General features: G+C 40.3%; 2 protein-coding genes across 2 annotated transcripts in view; one reads left to right on the top strand and one right to left on the bottom strand.

The window, feature by feature from the left end:
- The window catches only part of LOC105670033 (lysosomal acid glucosylceramidase), a 55,730-nt gene extending 48,928 nt beyond the window's left edge, over positions 1 to 6,802 (bottom strand). The window contains exons 1-2 of the mRNA XM_012363324.2: positions 6,190 to 6,802; positions 5,846 to 5,889 (exon numbers count right to left, since the gene is read on the bottom strand). The gene's annotated coding sequence lies outside the window, so the exon portion shown is untranslated. The remainder of the gene's footprint in view (positions 1 to 5,845; positions 5,890 to 6,189) is intronic.
- Positions 6,803 to 8,520: 1,718 nt separating this feature from the next.
- The window catches only part of LOC105670037 (zwei Ig domain protein zig-8-like), a 235,366-nt gene continuing 221,429 nt past the window's right edge, over positions 8,521 to 22,457 (top strand). The window contains exon 1 of the mRNA XM_012363333.2: positions 8,521 to 8,557. The gene's annotated coding sequence lies outside the window, so the exon portion shown is untranslated. The remainder of the gene's footprint in view (positions 8,558 to 22,457) is intronic.

Below are 22,457 nucleotides of genomic sequence, written 5' to 3'. Positions count from 1 at the left end.
TATCTTTCACAAGGGTCTTTTCGCTTCGGTGATAGTGTAATACAACGTTGACGGACTGCAAGCGGATAGTCGCTTAAACTGCACGCCACTTACGCGCAAAAAGTACGGAGTAAAATTACGCGCACGACGACGAGGACTTCGCGTCAACCATCACCGCCATCGCTTTTACGCTGATTTTGATCTTAACGCGCTTCGCGGGGGTTAACGTGCTTTTTTCCTTGTTTTCGCGCACACGTTTATGACGTGCCGTATAAACTTCGGCGCATCGTCACGGCGACGTCGGATTAAGAACGGCGTTCGACAAAAAAAGGGCTCGTAAGCGCAGCGCGCGGAAATTGCGGGCGGAGTCCCTACGGGCGGAGGCATTCTCGGTTGACGAGCCGGGCGTCGCCGGTGCTGCGGACGACATTATAAATTTTTTATGGTCGTTAAATCGAGGTATTATCCGCGACGTTATCCGGAATTGCGCCCGCCGCTCGCTCACGCGTCTTCCCGTGGTGGACCGTTTTGCGCGGATCGGGCGCAGTTAAAGCGACGAACGACGTCCACCGCACACCGCGAGGACGTTTCCGCCGCAAATGGCGTCTTCGAGCAGCTAAAGGGATTTCCACCGATCGTAACATCTGTCGCGGTAGTTTACTAAACCCGGGTAGCAGTCGTCCAGAATTATTCTTGGCCACAGAAATATGGACTGCGAACGTTAAGGAACGGATAAATGCTCGCCTCAGCTGATCTCAGCGCCGCGATTTTTCAAACTGATTACGAACTAATAATGAGACCACCGGTTCGTTTAATCTCTCTTTCTTCGGTTTAATCGCCGGCATATCGCGCGCATTAGCATACGATAGTTATTTAAACTGCTGGCGGATCGCGAAGAACGAGTTAATAGGGATCGCCGTCACGATGCTTGCGGAATAAATTAACGCGACGACGGTACGTTTGCCTCTTGGACGTGCCACTTGGAAGAAAAATTACACGGCTTCCGGTCCACCGCTGCAAATGCCGCGCGAGACTCTCTTTTAGTTCTTTTTTCCATCAGAGCTTAACTCATCGCGTTTGCACGAAGACAGCGTTATCGTGCGCGCGTTAATACTTCGTTAACATAACTAAATGAATCGAACAGCGTCCGGTCTTTTTACTATCGTCGGTGATAAACGACTTCGCGTTACGGCCGCTGTAGTAGAAAGTGCGAAAGAGTAGTCAGACCGCGCTTATGGCATCATTTTCTACTTTGTTGCGTCCAGTTTATGGCCAGTTACACCAGCCGTGCTTTGCGCTAATCGCATTTAACTTGTAAATGTGTAACTTTTTGTAATAGCGAAACAAGATTACATACAGAACGACAAAACGTGACAACGCGACTAAAAAGTTGAAAAAAAATTGAGAAAATAAAAAGAATAATAAAAATATTGCACTTTTTTAATCCACATCAGCAGATTTAATTATATCTCTCAACATTAATTTGATGTAAACAATTTACCTCCAATCACTGGAGCTACAATTTAGAAAAATACAAAATCTACTAATCAATATTAATTAAAAAATACTTTTGTGCAATTTATTCTCACATATAGTCGCCATATCAACATAAATCTCGCTTCTCGAAATCATGTAACTTCTTGAAAGAGAATATTGCAAATTTTACGTCTACAAAGAATTTGTTCATTCAATATTACTTTCTGCAATTAACGAGAGAAAGAGAAAGTTGCAGCTGCATTCGCATCAGTTGTAAAATTAAGTGCTGGCAAAAACCTAATTTACCGTAACTTCAACGAAAATGTAACTTCGACGTCAAAATGGAAAATCTTCCTGTCGCCGGTATCGTTGGAAGTATTGAAAGCTCGCGCTCTGCCTCGCCTGTCTGTCTTTTGAAAATTAGCGCTTCGCAATTCCGTGAAATTTAATTCAATTACATCCGACATTACGCTTTACCGCTATGCCATTTTTCTGCATAAGCGGCACACAATTGTTATCGTTCATCTATGCAAATAGTACAGCTGCATCCTTCTCCCGCGCGCGTGTACTTCTCTACGCAAAACTCATTAATTTCATACTCTCTTTTCTGCCGGTGCTTAATTGTTCTAATTTTTAGACAAAAAAAGAAAAGAAAAGAAAAAAAAAACTCGTCCGACTTTATGTAATAGCCTCTCCTGGAGCATCGGGAATATTAAATTATAGTTTGCGCTAATAAAATTATTCTTCTTCCTCTACTTTACATTATTTTGTACTATGAAAAAAGCGAGGAGTTTGCGTGGCATGCTTGACGCATGAAGGTTTAAAACCGTGGCATATGATAAACGAATGTCATCGTTAGCGTTTTGTCCGTCTCGCGTGGATGCTACACAACTATATTTATTATGTGACGTTTTCTTTCTCTCTCTACTTTTCTTCTACGTTTGCAGACCTTATCGCGGACCTATATTATCACGAGGAAAACTGCCGCGCGTCAAGTCCGAAGCTTTTTCTCGCTTATTCGTGAGAGCGAAGAGCGGATCGTCATCGCTGCATCGAGTATTAACTTTTCGATAAAAGCATCGATGGAAAGACGCGTCGTCGTTGTCGTCGCTCGTTAAAGGGGCGCCTGTATTCAACGTTCGCGCAGATCGCCTGTCTATAAAACACCGATCGAGATAATCGTTGGGAATTTAAGTGCAGTGCGACAGACCACTCTATGCGATCTTTCCCCGAACGTTATCGGAAGCTGTGTGTGCTCGCTTCTTATGCTGTGCGCATTTATGTTCTTTCACAATCGATTCGCCGTCGATTTGAGATATTCGAATTTATCGTAATTCGATGTCGATTCGATCGTGTACGGACACCAAATCTTGTTCCATATTTCTTCAAAAGTCACGTTTCTAGAGATTCAATGCGTGGGGGTTTGGATACGAGTAAAATGCATTACAATATTTTGCATTCCGACTCGCGATCCCTTTTTATATTTTACCTTTAAAATGTGAAACTTGCTTCCCGAGATTTAAACAGAGTCTCCATTTCGCTGGTCACATCTGGATCGTACTTCGTGAACGTCGCGTAATCAAATGTACTTCCGCTTGCGAGCCAGCCAGAGAAAGAGAGAAAGAGAAGCGATCATGCTCGGTTCGCGGAAAAACGTTCTCCGGAGTGATGTGGTTTTTTACGTTTTACGACGTTTTTAATCGTCTGGAACTCACTTTCCGCGGCGCGCAAATAAAAGAAGAAAAATATCTCCCTCGCTTCGGTCCCATCTGGACCGGATTTCGAGAGCGTCGCGCAACGGCACGTAGAGCGTCTCGTTCGCGAGCACCGTGAGGTGACTGGGTCCTGAGTCTTCAGCGTCAACAATTTCCGTCTACGTTTCCACTTTTTAATTATACGGCCGCGTGGCCGCCGGCATTCGCGGCGAGAGGAGCGCTTGACGAGCCCCGCTATCCCGCGGGCTTTCTTTTCCATCCCACCCATTCGTTTCTATTTTTGCGGTCCCCCTATTACGAAGATTGCGTGTCTCTCGCGTTGCATTCACCCTTCGTTATGCACCTTGCCTGTCGTGGAGCCCTGCTAAGTTAACGACTCGTCTTCCCTTTCCGTTCTTTCCCCGCTCGTTGAATCTCATTCTCTAGATGGCGAGCGTGTTTTGTGTAACTGTCCATGGTATCTGCGCGTTCCCAGGAGAATAAATAATGTGCACCCCCGCATTTGCGAATGTTGTTAATTGTCGTGATTGCTAATGGAATGGATTTTTCGTATGCCTACTTTTCGTGTCCTTTCCTTTATTTCACTAGATCAATTAGGTAAATGCTTGAAAAACATTTGCTTGTATATATATTTTAGAAATAACGTGGTTTTACGGCACGGTTTATCTCTTTAAAAATAATTATTGGAATTTAATATTGCAAAAAATTAACGGGACTTGAAAGAAATCAAACATTTCGTGCGCGACGAATCGAATCGCAACGCTCGGATTGTCAATAGCGTTTATAAACGGGCGAGAACAAACGAGCGACGGACACGCGGAAAGAGCGTCAAACGCGGGCGCCGAGATTTTTCATTTAAAAAGCACGCTAGTTACTCGACCGTGATGCATTCGTTCGTGTGTCGGTAGCCGATCTGACGTGAGCCGTGCTCGTGTCTCGTTAAACACGGCTGGTCGGGCAGCCGCAGAGCCCTGCCCGGACTTTGAGCGAGCGTACACACGACGCGAGCTGATAAACATACGTACGATAGCATACGCGTACGATCATATTGATACACGCGCGGGCGTATACCGGGCGATTCAGAGTTACCGTTGATTCACGTAACTTTTGCACGCAATACAAGATAGATGAGTTGTGATCTAATACAAGGCACCTGATCAGTAAAATTAAATAAAAATAATATTTTTCCACATATTAGTTTTTACGCGCAATTTTGCATATAAAACATATAAAATATCGAATTTTGTTATTTGTAAAACTATAAAGAATGTTCGATATAAATTGATTAAATACATAAATTTCGTTTCTCACTAAAATATATTTTTTTTTCAAAATTAAGAAAGTATGAAACAGATCTCCTTTTTATCGATTAAGCTTAAATAAAATAAAATAAAATTAGTAATTTATTTGTCTGTAAAGCGAGAGATGTTTAAGAATTTGAAGGGCTGAACAGTAACTATGAACCACTCTATATACACGTCGGTAGCGAAACACCTATCTATAGTTTAGTTGACTCAGTAAAGACGATATGTTTCGATATTTGTCAAAGCTGATCCTGATCCACTAACATCGTGTAGCATGACCTGGTTATGGGTACATCGACCCTTCGTACGTTTATCTATACCCTTCACGAAATCTTCGTAAAGAGAGTGAAAGACGTGAGTCTGGAAGATGCAAGTCTGAACATCATAGACGTCGATGATATTTGGCCGATTCGATATTCAGATATCAAAATACCGCGCACATTAGATATGCAATTCATAACGCGAATGTGTGCAATTTTTAAATTAAATAAGTTATAAATGATACGTCCAAATAATGCTATTATAATAAAATCAGATTTTATTATATTTGCTTGTCAAATATCCGATATTAAATGAATACCTTTCGAGAAAAATGTTAACAAAATTTTGTATCGTTAATAAGTAAATAATATATTATAATTATGGAAAAAATATAAAAATAAATGTAATAGCAAAATGTGATAAATTTTCTCGTAATAACATGCTACGAGATATAATTAACTATCATCATTGTAGTAAAGACAGATATGCCTTTAAAGATTATATACATTAAAAGTGATGACCATTGTTTCACGTTCTAATTGCTGTAGTTATTTCCAAAGTTCAATGTTCATGATTGTCAATATCTATTTGAAAAACGTCACTAAAACAGGAAATCGCTTTTATGTCTCAATATAACAAGTTATAGATGATACGTCCAAATAATGCTATTATAATAAAATCAGATTTTATCATATTTGCTTGTCATTCAAATATTCAATATTAAATGAATACCTTTTGATAAAAATGTTAACAAAATTTTGTATCATTAATAAGTAAATGATATAATTATGGAAAATTATTAAAATAAATGTAGTAGCAAAATGTGATAATAAATTCTCTCGTAATAATGTGCTACTTTCAGTGAAAAGATGAAAAGGGTTATTTTAATGTTTTTCTTAAGACAATTAGCAATTTCTGTTTGGTATACTTATCGTAATTCGTTTTAAAGTAGTAACTACATAGTTTAACATTCATTTTCGGCAGATATTGTAGTTTGGTTTATACTCTTTCTTCTTATTTTTATAATTTAGTTAACTCGAGAGCTTATATCCGGTATCAGCTATATTCGCAGATCGCAATATTAAAATAAATAATTTGATTTTGACTTACCGATACACGATGCGACACGGCGGAGTTGTAGCACAAATGGTGATCTGTAAAATACAAATATATATATTGTAAAATATTGTAATATAATATAAGAATATTATTACAGAACTCAAAATAATTAATATTTAAAAAATAATTATTAACCTTATTATTTATTTTTCAATAAAATATTTAATAAAAGAATTACATAATTTTTGAAACAAAATCTACTTAAATATCCAAGTGTATGAAATATTTTAATATACGTATATAGATTGTATTACACAATAATGCAAAATGTGACTATCGCTGAATAAACAGTAGTATTTGAACAGAATAGTAAATGAATAATAAATAAATTATACCTGTAACGTTGCTCCGTCGATGCCTGATGCCCCCTGGGCCTCCTCCTCCTCTCAGTTGTCCATCGATGGCTGCTCCTTTCTAGCACAATACACGATTCGCGAAATTATAATTGTGATATTTTACATAACACTCCCGACGCGTATTTTGTCACCTCGTGACAAAAAATGAACTTAAAAGATACGATCACACGAATCTATGAATCATTCGACACTCGTAATGTTCAAAGCAAACAGCGAGAGCAAAGGGAAACTGTAAGTCGCGCAGTTAATTGAGCCACCGTGGCTGTTGTATCACATAGCAAACTACTGTGCTTTTTTCATACGAAAAATATTATAGATTTGCCTTTTGGAGATTTTAAAATATCCAACAATCATGTATTTCAAATAACAAAACATTTATTATAAAAATAAATAAAATACATAAATTGGAATTTAAAAGATTTATATTCACGCATAAAAATATTAGAATCTTTTATCAGGAGATGATTAATGGCGCAAATTATACATTGGTATTAATAGAAAATAATCTCGTTATCTTTCTCGCAAACACGATTCAAAAATAAGTTATAATACGGAGCGATTTTCGCCGCCGTCTGCTTTGGTCGAGTGCCGTCGTGCGAGTGATAGCAAGGTAGTGAGTGCGTAGCGCGCGCGCCGTAGATCACAGAGATATAAACAATCAAAGCGTGAGCCGTTATTGAAATTCTTTACGCGTGACGTATGACGAGTGACGCAAATGAGTAACTTTTAGATTTTTAAGTAAAATGTATATAAAGCAATATAATAATAATAGACAAATATTTTTCATATGTAAAAAGCACGGTAAATTTATTATGTGATAGCGTGATATTTTGTAAAACACTCCCAACGTGCATTTTGTTACCTTATGATAAAAAATAACTTGCAAAATATGATCCCACGAATCTATGAATCGTTCGACACTCGTAACGTGCAAAGTAATAGCAAAAAGAAATTGAAAGTTGCTCAGTTAATTGAGCTGTCGTGACTGTTGTATCACATAATAAATTTACTGTGCTTTCTACATATGAAAAATATTTGTTTATTATTATATTTTGGTTTATACATTTTACTTAAATATAAAAGGCATATTCATACAGATATATTCGCACAATGAAATATTCGAATCCTTAATCATAGTCGGTTTGTTGCATAAATTATTAATTATTAAATATCGATGAAAAATAATCGTATTCTTCTGGCGAATACGATTTGATAACGATAACGATACGATTTGAAACATAACGAAAATACGGAGTCTTGTTGCTACGGACCTGCTCGTCTTACGTCACGCGTAAGGAATTTCGATATAGCTCGCGCGATGGTTGTTTATATTTCCGTGACCTGCGAGACAAGCACTGCTTATTTAGCTATTACCTAACTATTATTCGCACGACCAAAGCAGACGGCGGTGAAAATCGCTCCGTATTATAACTTATTTTTGAATCGTGTTTGCGAGAAAGGTAAGGAGATTATTTTCTATTAATACCAATGTACAATTTGCGCTATTAATCATCTGCCGCGATAAAAGATTCTGATATTTTAATGCGTGAATATAAATCTTTTAAATTCCAATTAATTTTTTAATTTATTTTTATAATAAATGTTTTGTTATTCGAAATATATGATAGTTGGATATTTTAAAATCTCCTAAAAGCAAATTTATAATAATTTTCATATGAAAAAAGGACAGTAGTGCGCTATGTGGTACAACAGCCACGGTGGCTTTAATTCAATTAACTGCGCGACTTGTAGTTTTTCCCTTTGCTTTGAATATTACGAGTGTCGAACGATTCATAGATTCGTGCGATCGTATTTTTCAAGTTAGTTGTTTGTCACGAGGTGACAAAATACGCGTCGGGAGTGTTAGGTGAAATATCACAATCGTAATTTCGCAAATCGCGCATTGTGCTAGAAAGGAGCAGCCATCGATGGACAACTGAGAGGAAGAGGAGGCCCAGGAGGCATCAGGCATCGGCGGAGCAACGTTACAGGTAAATAATTTATTATTCATTTGTTATTTAGTTGAAATACATCAACTGTTTATTCAGCGACAGTAATCTTTTGCATCATTGTCTAATATTATCCATATATAAAATATTTCACAATCTATTAAAATATTTTAAATATTTAAATATTTAGTTAGATTTTATTTGAATATTTTGTTTAAATTAAAACTATGTACTTTTTTTATTAATTGTTTTATTAAAAAATAAATAAAAAGTTCAGTGCGCGCAATAATCATTTTTGAAATATCAGTTATTTTGAGCTTTATAATAATATTTTAATACATTTGTATTTTTCAGGTCAACATGTAAACTACAACTCCGCTGTTGCGCATCATGTACCGGTAAGTCAACATCAAATTGTCAATTTTAATATTGAGGTCATGGATCTGCAAATATACCTGATACCAGATATAAGCTTTCGAGTTAACTAAATTATAAAATTAAAGCTAAAATGATGAAAGAATATTATAAATACATGCAACATTTCACAGATTGATTGCCTTAAAATGAATGGGTAAAGATTAGTGCTGATATATTTTTTTGCTTGAAAAAATAATATGTTTCAAAAACAATGATAGTTTGATATTTTTCTCTATAACGGCAACCGATGGTTATTCTATCCTTTGCATATTTTTCGTTATATGCGGTTGATTTTTCCGCATTAGACGCGTCGTCAGCGCAAGTAAATGTCTTAATTAAAGAGCAAAAATTAAATATCAGCCAAGTGCCAAACCAATAGTCTGAATTGCAACAAAATTAGAAAAAAGAACAAAGCGGTTTTTCATTGCGGTATTTGTTGTGATTTATTTTTAAGGGGATAACAATTAATTTCTCTTGTAAAAGAATTTCGTCGAAAATTGCTGAATGAAACATCCGAAGCATGCGTTTAATGAAAGCAATAGTCTTGTGCAAAGCGAATACGAGAGGTTAAATAAAACAATAAAATTGTTTCGCAAGAAACGTTCTCGCCAAGGAACAATATTGCTTTTATTTTTCAAAAGATCCGCACCATTTCTCTCACCGTTAGCCGTTTCGTAGAGAACGATGCCCCTTTCTTCTGCATACTTTCAACTAAATGCGAGACGAGATACACACTCGATAAAACAACAAGAGAGGAAAGATCTGTTACTACCATTACTGTTCTTGAGCAGATACGATGAATTATAAACGAGATGAAAAGTAGATCGTACGAATCCGATAGCGGCGCGTATTATTTTATACAATACGACTAACGGCAATTCATTTCGAGTCAAATACGGGAAGCGAGTTCGTGCATTATGAAATAGCGTAAAACGCTCACGACGTCCCGGTAATCAAATTACACTCGAGCAGGAAGTCGAGGACTCACGTGAACACGTTCGCGCGATTACCGCTTGTGCCGATTTCTTCGTCGCCTCTTTTCGCGGTTTGCCGAATATAAAATACAGTCGGAATCCTTCGGGATTTCCGGAGTGGAGGAAAACAGGGTATAGTGAAAAAGACGACGAGGGTTGGTGTTGGAAACAGCCGACCTGAAAATCGCAATTTCTGCTCTTTTCATCACGTCCCTCTCTCCCCTTCGCCAACCGGAACGATTCTGGCAATGGCGCTTTAGATCGACTTCTACGGCAGATCGGCGAGATCTATCGTTCTCGAGAGCGCCCTTTGGTACGTCGCATCGTATTACCTTGTCATAATGCTAAGAGTCGGGTTTTCTCTTTTCACGGGCGGAGGAAACCGTCGCGCGAGAGCTACCTTTGATGCAGCAATACGCCGGAAATGATTCGGTTTCCTCGCAGTGACTATCAGCACGCACGCGAGTTGCTCTTGATAACATTTCCGCGACCAGATCTAAAAGAGACGCGCGTTGATTGTGAAACATATCGACAGAAGTGTCTTATTTTTTTTCCTTACACACGCAGAACATTTTATATTAAAAATTACTATGTACGGCGGTAGCCGCAGACTGAAAATTTTTACTGTTTCGCAAGTGAAAAACATCGTAAAAATTTTTATAATTCCTTCATGGTCCGCGGCCACTGTCGTACACAGTAATTTTTAATATAACATTTTCTCCGTGTATCTGCAACGTTAAAAGTTTTTTTAATAATCAAGAATTTGTGCATGCCAAGAATTTTTGGTTTTTTAACTATTTCCTTAATTAGCAGAATATTATGATGCGAGACGTATTGCGCACTTTCGTCAGGAAAGAGGAAGATAGGAATATGAAACGAAAATTATATGATAATATTCGCTTTTTTCTGCGCTAACGTATGCAACTCGCATGACAATATGACGCGTGTCATATCTTGTCGCGAACGAAGCATCAGCTAATAGTATTATAAGTAGACGCGGAGAACGTGAACATGATAGATGGAATATATTTCTTCTTATTCGACCGGTTTCGCGACTTTTGCGAGCTCGCGAACGGGAGTCGGCGAACGCTATTCAACTTAAATGGATTCCGAGCTATTCATTGCCGTTTTTTCAAGGACATTGCCGAGAAGACGACGCGGTGGAGACGATCGTTCCTATTCCTTTTTCCCTTCGTACGAGAAACTCGGAGCTTTGAGAGCCGCGTTGATCAAAAGCCACGAAGCTTTTCTCAGACCAAGAACCGACTGTCGCTGTTTGGCTTTCGCCGACCGGGATAGCAAGAAAGGGAATCTTTCTCTCTCTCTTCTGTCGTTCCTTCATTCGTGTGTTACAAGAGCGGTGCTGTACATAGCGCTCTAAGGAAGCGACAGTCGCGTCCGACGTCTTGTCCGGAGAATTTCAAGCGGAAGCAATCCACTCGTCGCCTCTCTGCGCTTTACGGCGATTATCGCGAGAATGCTATTAGACGCGGCGAGTGGTTTGACTATACCGGCGCTTTCTAATGCGTTCCCTCTCGGAGCTTTCAGCGGGAAAGCGCCAGCAATGTCGACTGTCGACATGTCCATGCGAGCATTCGCAAAGTGAAGCGTGCCTACGCGAATCCAGAGTACACTAGAAACTCGCTTTGACCAACGCCGCGTGTGTGCGAGAGTAACATTTAAAAGAATAAGCGTATGCATTTTTTTCAAATATTTTTACAACACCGTTTGCCTTAATTATGCTTCTCTAATTGCTCACGATGTCTGTTGTCCTGTTAAATTGTAAACGTTTATTTTCCGAATAACGACAAAGCAGGCAGCAATATCGTTCGGACAACATTGCATTATTGGGATCTTCACAGCCGCGGGGCTGCGCGTTCGGTAAACTGATAGTTCCATTCTCTGACCCTTTGCAGCTTGACCGGAAGTCAGATGCGGCGAGTACAATAAGCAAGCAGGTTTCAATTTAACGTGGCTAGACCCGGTTAGAACGGAAATGCGGAAGCTTGATTGAAAATTGAATTGTGCTCAAAATGATAAATTGCAGCGAAGTTTCCGCGAATGTAAATTGCAAATCACGAGATTTAAAAGGGATGATTGGATATATATGCGTATTTCAGTTTACTTTCAATTTAATTATTTTAGTTTAATTTCAATTCTGCATCTGCAAGAGAGATTAAAATTGTAAACGGGCTCTATATTCCGAATTTTTATTTGCCCGGAACGTGAGAACGTCTCTCTAGTGTACTGATACACTGGATAATAAATAATTGCACACGTCGCCAGCATTTTTTTCAACCTTGAGAGCGTAATGCACTTGGAAGTGATATCAAAGCAAAATTACGGCGGCCGTTATTTCACGACTATGTGTCCAAAGAAATCCTGTAATGGAAGAAACGCTGAAGCCCTTTGAAAGCGTGCGAACACGCGTCACTCGTGCCAATCACTTTTGTCGCCCCTCTGTCGATACCGCTTTATTACGGGGAACGAGGAATCGAATTTGCGAATAAGGAGACTATATCGTTTGACTTCGTTCGGCGTTCTATCGAATTCAAGAGCGATCTTTACCCTCTGTCAATTTCGTTCCCGTTTTACTCTAGTGCTTCACCACCATTTCTTTCGCATCGGTTCACCCTCGAAAAATTGGACAATTAGCTCGATATAATTTAAAGATAAGTCTGAAAATAATTTTAAAAGCATTTAAAAGTAATATTAGTAAATCAGATAAAAAAAAAATATGATTTCAAACAATGTTTAAAAATTTGTCACGGAGGGCAAGAATAAGCTGGAATTATTCAAACGGTTTTTGTAGACTTTTTGTAAATTTTTTTGAAAAACATGATGCTAATGAAGTTCGCTCAGTTTGAAAATTATTGGAATATATTCGGTCTCGTTCGCGGGTTTCTTCCACACGAATAAGCCACGAAATGGCAGCGCGATGCGGCTTTGATTGCTTCCCGAGTCAGCTGAAGCTGATACAGTTATCCTTTGTACGAAGTCGTGGCGCTATGGGCGATGTCAGGGTCCATCTATCGATAGGTCGGTATTTATAGCCGACCCGTATTTCATTTAGCCGAAACTATCAGCACTTTGTTGGCAGGTCCCGGCCGGGCTTAATAAAGCCACAGTGCTGATACCTTTGTTTCTGCCGCAAGGCAACGGCGCGCGAAAGCGACTCTGAGATCCTACAGACATGGGAAACGTTGTCCATGATAATCTCGTGATTGCCTTCGAGCGGCAATTACATCCCCGACACGAGGCCATATGGGATCTCAAGATTACGTTTCCATACGGCTACGGCGTTGCTCGCCCGGCGCAGTGTTTGTTTCAGGGCGGTGTAACATTCCTGTTATTGTTAAACCACCATGCCGGCGTTTGCCGTAAAATAACAAGCATCACGGGCTTCATACTGTTAACTTGAGAATACTGATACTGATCTCACTGATGTATCACGTTCCACATATCGCGCCGCGACAGTTTCTTCCTGCATTCTTCCTGCATTTTACGTCGAAATTGTGTGCATTCATAGCAAATAGATAAATAACGGAACGGAAGAGTCCCGGGAAAATAAATAAACTTTTACACCTTCTTATGTACGAGCGTGAAATTGTTGAAAGAATCTCTCCAATCTCGCGGATTTAAATTATTATATTTTGAAGTCGCGAGTAGGTAGAAAAACATAAACGAAATACGGAAAGTGATGGTAAAAGATATTTCTGAACCAGATATTTTGCACCAGCATCCAAACGTCGTTCGAATAATTTAAGCGGTGCATTGTTTTTGCAGTCGGTGCTCTGGAGCGATCACGGGATGTGATATCCGGTTTGAGAGGTGTTAGTTCCGGTAACCGTATTCTCGACGCGCGCAATACCGAGACTATGTGCCATAAAATTTTAGTTCGCCCGTTTTATAGTCACGAACGTGCAGCCGCGTTTGTGAGGAATCAACATACATTGCGCGCTCCGACACGCCATCGTCGAAGACGATATCTGTCGTACAAATTTCATTTCGCGTCAATATACTAGCGAATTTATGAATCAAACTCATTCCCGACGAGTGAAACCGAATTCTCGTCCTTCGCGAAATCATACTTATCATTCAGCGACGTTTGCGTATCTGACAATCAGATGAGTTCGTAAATTTCTCGGCGCAAACATAAATATCCGCCGGCATATAAAAAATACATCGAAGCTAAAACTTTGCGACCGTAGATATTTCAGAAATAGGTATACAGCCGAAAAGTACGAATAGAGATAGAAATACATGTTAAAATAACTATAAATAAACGTAGCTGCAAACGTAGCAAGATCGATTAAACAATTTAAGAATATAAAAATATTATAACAATCTAGAAAATATAATATTTTTTACTTCTGAGATCATGCAATACGTTTTACTTGATGCGCGTATATGTGTAAGATAAATATGAAAGATATAAAAACATAAAATTAACATAAAAATAACAATATTACTTGTTTTTACTTTGCAAGAAGCGACAAGAATGTGACAATTCGAGTTATTTGACGATGCATTAAGGAACAGAGAAATGCACTTTGATACACGATCGAGTTTAAATATACGTTAAGCAAATATAAGAACCTCATCACATGGATTCATATTATATTAAAGAAATATTTATTTAAATATCATTTATTTTCCATTAAAATATTATAAATTTATTATACGCTAGAGACGTGGAAATTCGAAGCTAAAGAATAACAAATTTAAATTCTACATGTTTCAATATGCAAACAAGAGAATGTGAAACAATTTGCACGAAGCAGCTGCGTTTATTATTTGTTTTTTTTCATAACAATTGCGAGTTACACATTTGCTTATTTACTCGCGAGCGAAATATATTTTTACAATTGTGGACGCAGATTTTTTGCTGGAGCATAATTTTTTATCGTCGCGCACCGAAGATGTAACTACGTACCATCATAACATTTATCTTTTCCGGAAATATCCATAAATTGTGCGGTGTATGATTTTTACTGTACTTTTTAATTTAGCTCTGTATGTACAAATACGATAACGACATTTGCGGCTCACGGATATCGATGCCAATATGTGAATTCGCGCGTAAATGCAAGTGTAAACAAATCGATAATATAATGGTATTAAACGAATTGACTCACCAGTCGATGCGTCGCCACTGCTCTTACATCTCTTTCTGTTGTTGACCACTGCTTTGCTCCTCTCTATTTCTGGCTGCTTCTTCATACACTTCAATCATCCTAAAAATATATTATATTTTCAATCTTCCTAAAAATATATTGTGTACAACATTCTTAATCGTCGCACCGTGGTACACTTCATTAATTCACTGATTCACTCGCGATCGCGCGATTATAAATCAGTAAAACAATCGTCCGTTCTTCAATTTGTTCAATCTCGATTATTGCTTGCGACGAGTAAAAAAAACGCGAGAAACACATGAAACTGTTGCATTTGAGCAACCGACGCAAACTGATGTACGCCAAAGATCCGACGAGGTCGATTATCATGACACGAATATCTCTATGCATTTGTATTTCTGTAATAGATCTGTATTTGTTAATTAATTCTAATTTATAATTAACTCGGCGTTACTCGCGTGATTTTTTCCAATGCAATTACTTGCGGAGCATTTTGTATTGAGGTTATTGATAATTATCGTTAAGGTATAATTTAAAAAATCTCAGTTGAATTGTTACAGGGCTTTAAAGAGATTGCGAACTAACCAGGCATTAAATAGTAATTGCGGGTCAACGAAGTTTGCGAGAGAGAAATTGAAGGTGGAAAATAGAATGTTGCGGTACTCGATAAAATCTACGTTCGTGGTTCGTATTTTTATTGCTGCCAAGGTTGCACGTGCGTCGCGTTAATTACTCCTTTGATCTTCTCGATGGCAATTACGACATCAATTGCGGCTAGACGCTGATTTTCCGTGGGCGGTGGCGTCCGCACGTCTTTACACGCGTTTCCGACCCGTTAACGAGACGACACTTGCCAAAGCGATTCCTTTTTCGTCTCGCGTAACTGCATTTGATCATCATAAAGTGATAAATGATGCTCTCAGAATTTAGAAACTTGTATAAAATGTATAAAGAAGAAGAGGCAATATATATCTAGTATTTTAAGATGTATAAGATATTCTCTCTTTCTATGATATTACGAGCTAATTAAAGAAGATCAAAGACATAATTAGCGCGACGCACGTTTAACTTTAACAGCGATGGAATTGCGCTATTAATTAGTACTTATATGTTAAAAAGAGATTGAGGAATAAAATTTTCTTTCTCCACTTTCAAGCAGACCGTTAGGATGTGAAATAAACTGCAGTCCTTATTGAGAACCGAAAGAATCGTAGATAGAACGCGTCCTGCACTTGTCGAACGATGGCAAATCCTATTTACAAAAAAAAAAAAAAAATCTACCTCGTAGACATAGCAGTCTTCGTTTCCTGTTATTAGCGATATTCCAAAAAGGTCTGCCCGTTCAATGGTCCTTTGCAAGGATTGTGAAGAGCACGAGCGACGAAAATAGCAGATAAAAATAGATCTGTATGAAAACTAACGAAATTCGAGCTTCACCCATCGAACAATTTTGTTCAGAAATATTTCTCAGAACGGAGAAAAAGCGCCGTTCAATTTCCGAGAGTTCGAGAAATGTTGCGCTGCAAGATTCACGATCCTCCGAGGATCGAGGGAACGCGATTGCGAGGCTGCGCGAAACGCTCGCGTCTCATTTTCCGCGATCCTCCGAGATTGAATGCGACGCGAAAGGGAACGTTTAATTAACTAGTGCTTCGACTTGCGCCCGCTTCGTTAACCCGGCGAATTGTCGATGTCAGTTTGCGGGAACGCGGAGAACCAAGTTTTTCCCCGTCTTTTCTCCGGCGCGCGGAGTTACGCGTCGCCGCCGACCAATTTCCCCGATTTCTCCGAGACGTCGTCTCGGCGGTAAGAAAACGCGCGTCGAGCAGCGAGCGCGCACCGGGAGATGTGTATATACGCGCGGCTTGGCACCTGAAAGCACATTCATGAACTCGAATGAGTCTGCGAGCGAGAACGTCGAGCTTGTTTATCCGACGCGGTAAAAGCGTACGCGGGGGCACCAAACGGCGCCGGTAGTTGTAAACTTCGTAACTACGTGGCTCCCGGTAGTAGAGCGGCTCGATTATTTATGTGGAGTAGGGGCTCGTTTGCTCGGCGAAAGAAACGCTTTAAACGCGGCAACAGTTCGGAAAGTTAATAACTTCGCGGTGGAAACAGCCGCACGACCGCGGCCGGGGGGGATGTATTTTATTCAAAGGGTATGTTTCAACGGTATGACGAAGTGTTGCGCGAGTGCGGAAAAATATAAGGACCTTGTTTATTCTTTCTATTAGCAAGCGTAATAGATTTATTTACGCTCGTAAATATTTGCGCTTGATATCGCTGTATTGATTTGCGTCCCTATTGAATCTCGCCGCTGTTGTCGCGAGATTTCTCGATTACCCGTCGCGCGATTGAGATAATTGAGACGTTTCTATAATCCACTCGCGCAGATTGAGCGTGCGAGAAGTTCGTTCCGGCGGTGATTTCTCATTTCGTTCAATTCTGCACGAATCGCAGCTGCGCAAATTGGCTCGTGAAAAGCATAGCGAAACGCGGTGCGCATGAATTGCATTGAATCTGACTTCGAGGTTCGTCTCGTCGGGGATAACGCGCGGTGAACCTGCGTAGCGCGCGCTCTCGTAGAAGAACAAGAGGGCGAATCCACTTCTTTTCGGGCTGGGTGCGCCGCAGAATGCACGGATAGGAAAACTGCTGCTGCCTCTCGGCAAGTGAACCGTGAAATTGAGGATTTCTATGCTGCTGTACCAGCAGAAAGTCTTGTATGTGCTCGCTGCTTGGAGGTCCGTCTTTGTCATCGATGCACGATGTCGCGTCAAGCTGAAATTCAGCTACGAAAACCGAGATACGGTCCAGAAACGCGAAAAATCGGTCAGCGCATAGAATCACGGGCGCACAATAGCGATTGTGCAAACCGCTTACATGCAATTCATAAATACAACAAATATAAACGGGGTAAACTGCTCGATCTACCTGACACCTCACAGCTTGGTATCGTAATCTCTTTTAATGCGAGAAAAGGAGTAAATTGACAAACAATTATAGATTAAAAAAAAATTATTTTAATTGATTTAACCGGTTAGACGATCGTAACTTCGTAGATTTTCAAATGTCAATATATATATAATACGTATTTATGAAACTAAAACTCTGAATAAAGAAATTTAATGATAAATTCCTTTTTTATTTGATATTTTTTGGGGCCATTCTATATAGAGGAACCCAGTCAATATGCGCGCTTTGAAAAATTCTCTTAGAATATAAACTTCATGTTGCTTTTCTTCTTGCTATTACGTCAAGAGTGCTTATTCTTTCCGCTTTAAAGTCCGGAGCGACTCGAGCGGAGATAACGCGTTCAATTAAGAACGCGCGTAAAAGTGTATCACGATTCCTTGGCGAAGCGAGCTTTTCTCCAGAGCTTTCCCTTTGAAAAATGATTACTCTGTCCGAAGCGTTTGTAATTAGTACGCAGTTCCGCGAGACGTCCGGCACGATTCGCCAGATCCGGTGCTTTAAGTCGTTTGAAAATCTACAAAGTACCCTTAATGAAGTTCCCGGCATCGTCTTCTTCGACGTCAAAGGGAGGACAATGGGCGAGGGAGGGTAGGTGAGTGTCTGCTTTCCGTTCTCGGTGTACTTCGCGCCGCGTTGTATATACCTATATTCTACGTGGCGTCGCATTGCGAGTCAGTAGACTGGTCATAATAGCGCGCATCTGTTCGAAAATTACAAGCCGTTGGGAAGAGACGCGTCTACGGGGACTGTGTGTCAGTGCAATCGGATGCAACTGTGAACCCACCCTCGCGAACTTCACCGCCCACGGTGTCCGGTTAAGTGTGCGTCCTATGGAGCGAGAAACCGCTGGCTGTGGCGCCGCGGGCCATAAATCGTCACCAGTGAAATTAGATTGGGCGGCAAGTTTGCGAGGAATATGATAGTGGCTGAGGATTTCAAACTCCCGCTCAATTGAACCGGCTTTTAATCCAATACATCACGTCGTGTGTATACAAAGCACCCAGGTACACGTATCTTGTTCGACATCTAGACATAAGTTTGTCCCAGATATTTGCACGAGCAACGTAGACGCTCTGAAAATAGAATCCCTTTAATTACCGAACCTATCTGGATCTTTACAACTCGTGGCTGCTCCTCGGAAGTTTAATGCGCGTCTTTATCAACTTCGCGAATCTCCAAGTTTCGCTCCAGTTCGCTGTCCGTGTCAGTCCCACGCGACGTTTCCTTTTCAATTCAGGATCGTGGGAAACTGCGCGAATGCGAGGCGATATATGTCTCGCGATTGCCGTCGCGAGGACGTTAAACGACGCGACGCGATTACCGAGCGACGTCGTCGGCACGGCTTCCGCATCCTGGCGGGCGCACGTAAAGCCTGATACAGCCGTTCTGGGACCGACCTCTCGACAAGAAACAACGCATTCTGCCGCGAGTCCCCGGCCTTTGTTTCGCTAATCTCGACCGTGGCTCGTAGATAAAGCCGCCAGTTACTCCGCTTCTCGAGGTCGTTATGTCGAACTGTGGCGACAAGGGAGAGACGGCGCATGCATATACGTATGCGTACATATATACTTATATACGTACACATGTATAATGTATCGAGTGAGGCACATAAGCTCAGGGACGTTGTTACGTTGTTGGCAAGCTCCTATTCAAAGCATTCATCCACGACCTCGCTCGCTCGTCACTTTTGAATTGGTCGGCTTTATTAATCGCATCCGCATCTTGCAACGTCGCGAAAAACGACGTCTTTAAAGTAACGAGTCTCCGTCGCAACGTCGATTGATGATTCATTTTATGACTAGAGAAATTCCTGACTCAATGACAAATATGAAATATTTCACATTGCTCGATAGAAAACTATTTATGGTTTCTGATATTTTTTTTTTCAGAGAGAATTTATCTCGCGCGGTGTTGCAAAAAATTTAATTAAACGATATAATCAGCGAGTGTTACAATTATTCCTCTCTCGTTAGAACTGACGCCAGGCTCAATTACATCGTACATTCCGCTTTTTTGCAATTTCCCTCTCGAATTTGGAAAATTGCCGTTTTCGGCGACTGACGTTGCCTCACCGCCGCATTCGTTCGTAATATGCAAATGTCTGTAACTCGGTGCTCTCCCCTCGGTCATTTCGGCCGCAGCTTTATACACTCAACGCGCTGTACCGCTGCCGGATTTCCAGTATTTTTGTCGACGGTCCGATTTCTGGAATTTTTCCAGTCGTCATGTGTGTACGCGCTGAAGTACTTTATGAAAATTGCAATTCGCTTTCGCGCGTGCGGCTTGGGGGAAATTTCCGAGGGATTCGCGATCCCGCGGCCATTCCATTCGCACGTTGCGACACCCGCTAAAAGCTATTCAGACCTGTGTGCTTCACTAGCTCAAGTCACCGTACTGATATAAAAGCCTTGTGCGCAGCCGAGTGGAGTGACTCGACTTCACTCCTGTTTACTTTCAGCGCTTCCCCATCTCCGTGAAGTCTCTTCACGTCCATCTTTACTCCACATTTAATCCTTAATCCCTGACGCGAAAAATGTTACATCTAGAGTGACGTCGATTTTTCAGACCGACAGGTTTTTCCTATCATTTATTACACAATTTTTTCTTTTATCTCTGTAATTGTTAATGTATTTTTTCATTACTTAAAAATCTAATTATATCATTATTTCTATTATCTTTATATTTTAATAGAAAATTTTGCACCGTGTATTTTTTCAAACCTTTTTCAAACCTTCTTCAAGCAAGAATAGATATGCGGATTTTAGGATTAACGTGCGAACGCGGGTTCGATAAAAACGATGCGAACGAGGAGAAAAAAGACGCGTTTTGCGCTCGCGCCGATTAAGATTTAATAGAGCCCCTGTGCTCGTTTCTCGGCCGACATTAATCGAGTTCCTTTCATTCGGGGCGTAATTACGTTTTCTTGAGCCTTACGAGCGAGATGAGACGAAACGCGACGGGATCTCTCATCAGTTGTGCCGATCGCAACTCTCCTTTCAGAAAGCAGCATCTCGATAAAACAAGCTGCGGGAAAGTTCGCCCAATGCTTGCGCATGCTGCAAGAGCTCTTTAATGGCCGGTAAAGAGAGCTCATTGAAAGAAAGTTATCTCGTTTAAATCCAATCGTTTTTGCGCGCGAAGAAACGCATTCATCGCGCACGCGAGCCCCCGAAGATCGGACGCCGATGTTAAAATCATCGTTATCGTCGTTGTCAGCTTCGACAGCAAGGAGGACAGTGCATTTAATTGACAACGCGTTTCATTACGACAATCGATCTCCGATTGCAACCGCGACAAGGTATTAAGTTGCGAAAGGCTGATTCGCAATCCTCTTAGGCTTCAGATTCTCTGCGGCGCATCGCGTCTCGAGGGGCTCTCCGCTTTCGCATCTCGTCGAATTGCCGCTCGAAATGTTTTTTTGCTCTCTACGTTAACAAAGCGCGGGAGAGTTTAATCGGATCCACCTCGCGCGCCTGCACAAGTGGATCGTTGCGCTGCAGGCTGCTCTTTTTGCGCAAACAACGCGCGATATAACGAAGATCGTTCTCGCGCGGGACCGGAAGTGTGTTGCACGAATTTCAGTATTGAAAAACCCACTAGTTAACGAGTTTAATGAATATCGAGAAAGAGAAATTTTATCTCTGCAGAGCGCGCGTGTGTATGTCGCATACATATGTCATAGCCAATTAAAAAAAAAAAAAAAATTTAAATTGTTTGCGTTTAATAGAAAACCCTCAAAAAATTGAAAAAGTCAGAAATTGTCGATTTTAAATAATAATATTAATAGTTTTCACGAGTAGTTTCGCATATATCCAATGCAATCGCATGGCAGTGCAAACCGTGAAGAGTGTAACATCCATTTGGCTTTCAACAGAACGAGAGTTCGCGCATTTCAAGTTTCTCGATATCGCGATGGAATATTCATGCGAATATTTACTACGGAACCGTGACACGCGGGCGATTCGTCCGTTGCCGTTTGACGACGACTGTTTCTGCAAACATGACACTTGAAGAAGGAGTAACTGGCTCTCTGGAGTTAGAACTGAGAGTTGTTTGACGAATGTATTAGACGGACGTTTGACTCTCTGGCACGATGACTGAAATCCGAAATCCCAACGTTTACCGGTAGTCTACTTTATTTCGTGCCGGCAATATGTATTATTATTTTAACTAATATTTAATACACAAATATATACAATGCAGAATATTTAATAAAAAGATTGCGGGCAGCAACAAGTTGAAATAATTCTGCTTTTCCTCAAATTATACTAAGGTGAATATTGATACGTACAGTTGCGAAAACTTTCGGTCACCTTACTAAGCAATTTTTTGCCAGAGGATCGACAGTTTCCGACGCTCTTACGCGCTTTTTCGGGACGCAGGCCTCTTTTTTTTTCCAAACTATGTTCAGCCGAGCGTATCAATCATGTACCCTTCGAGGCATTCTTGGCCGGCTTTTCGCGAAAATCTCGCGGGGGTGATTAATGGCCGACGGATAATCCACCCCTCTCGAGAAGAGCACGTCGGCGTTGTTACAACATAGCACAGTTCCGATCGTTCGCAAATCACTTGCTATTCGAAATGAATTCGTCGCAAGCAATTCTGATGCAAATGCGGTAAGTTGGTTTTTGAAACGTACATTGAATCATATATTCCGCTACTAATGCGATCAATAATTCTGATATTTGTGCCAAAAAAATGACATCATGAAATACGTATAAAATCATTTCCAGTTTATTGTAAATCTTAACAAAATCTTAACAAAGTTATTAAGCATTCTTTCTACTGAACTT

The sequence above is a fragment of the Linepithema humile genome, chromosome 7 (assembly GCF_040581485.1).
Source record: "Linepithema humile isolate Giens D197 chromosome 7, Lhum_UNIL_v1.0, whole genome shotgun sequence".
Classification (NCBI taxonomy): Eukaryota; Metazoa; Arthropoda; class Insecta; order Hymenoptera; family Formicidae; genus Linepithema; species Linepithema humile.
The sequence above is the reverse complement of the archived record's forward strand: the minus strand, read 5'-3'. Positions and strand labels throughout refer to the sequence as shown.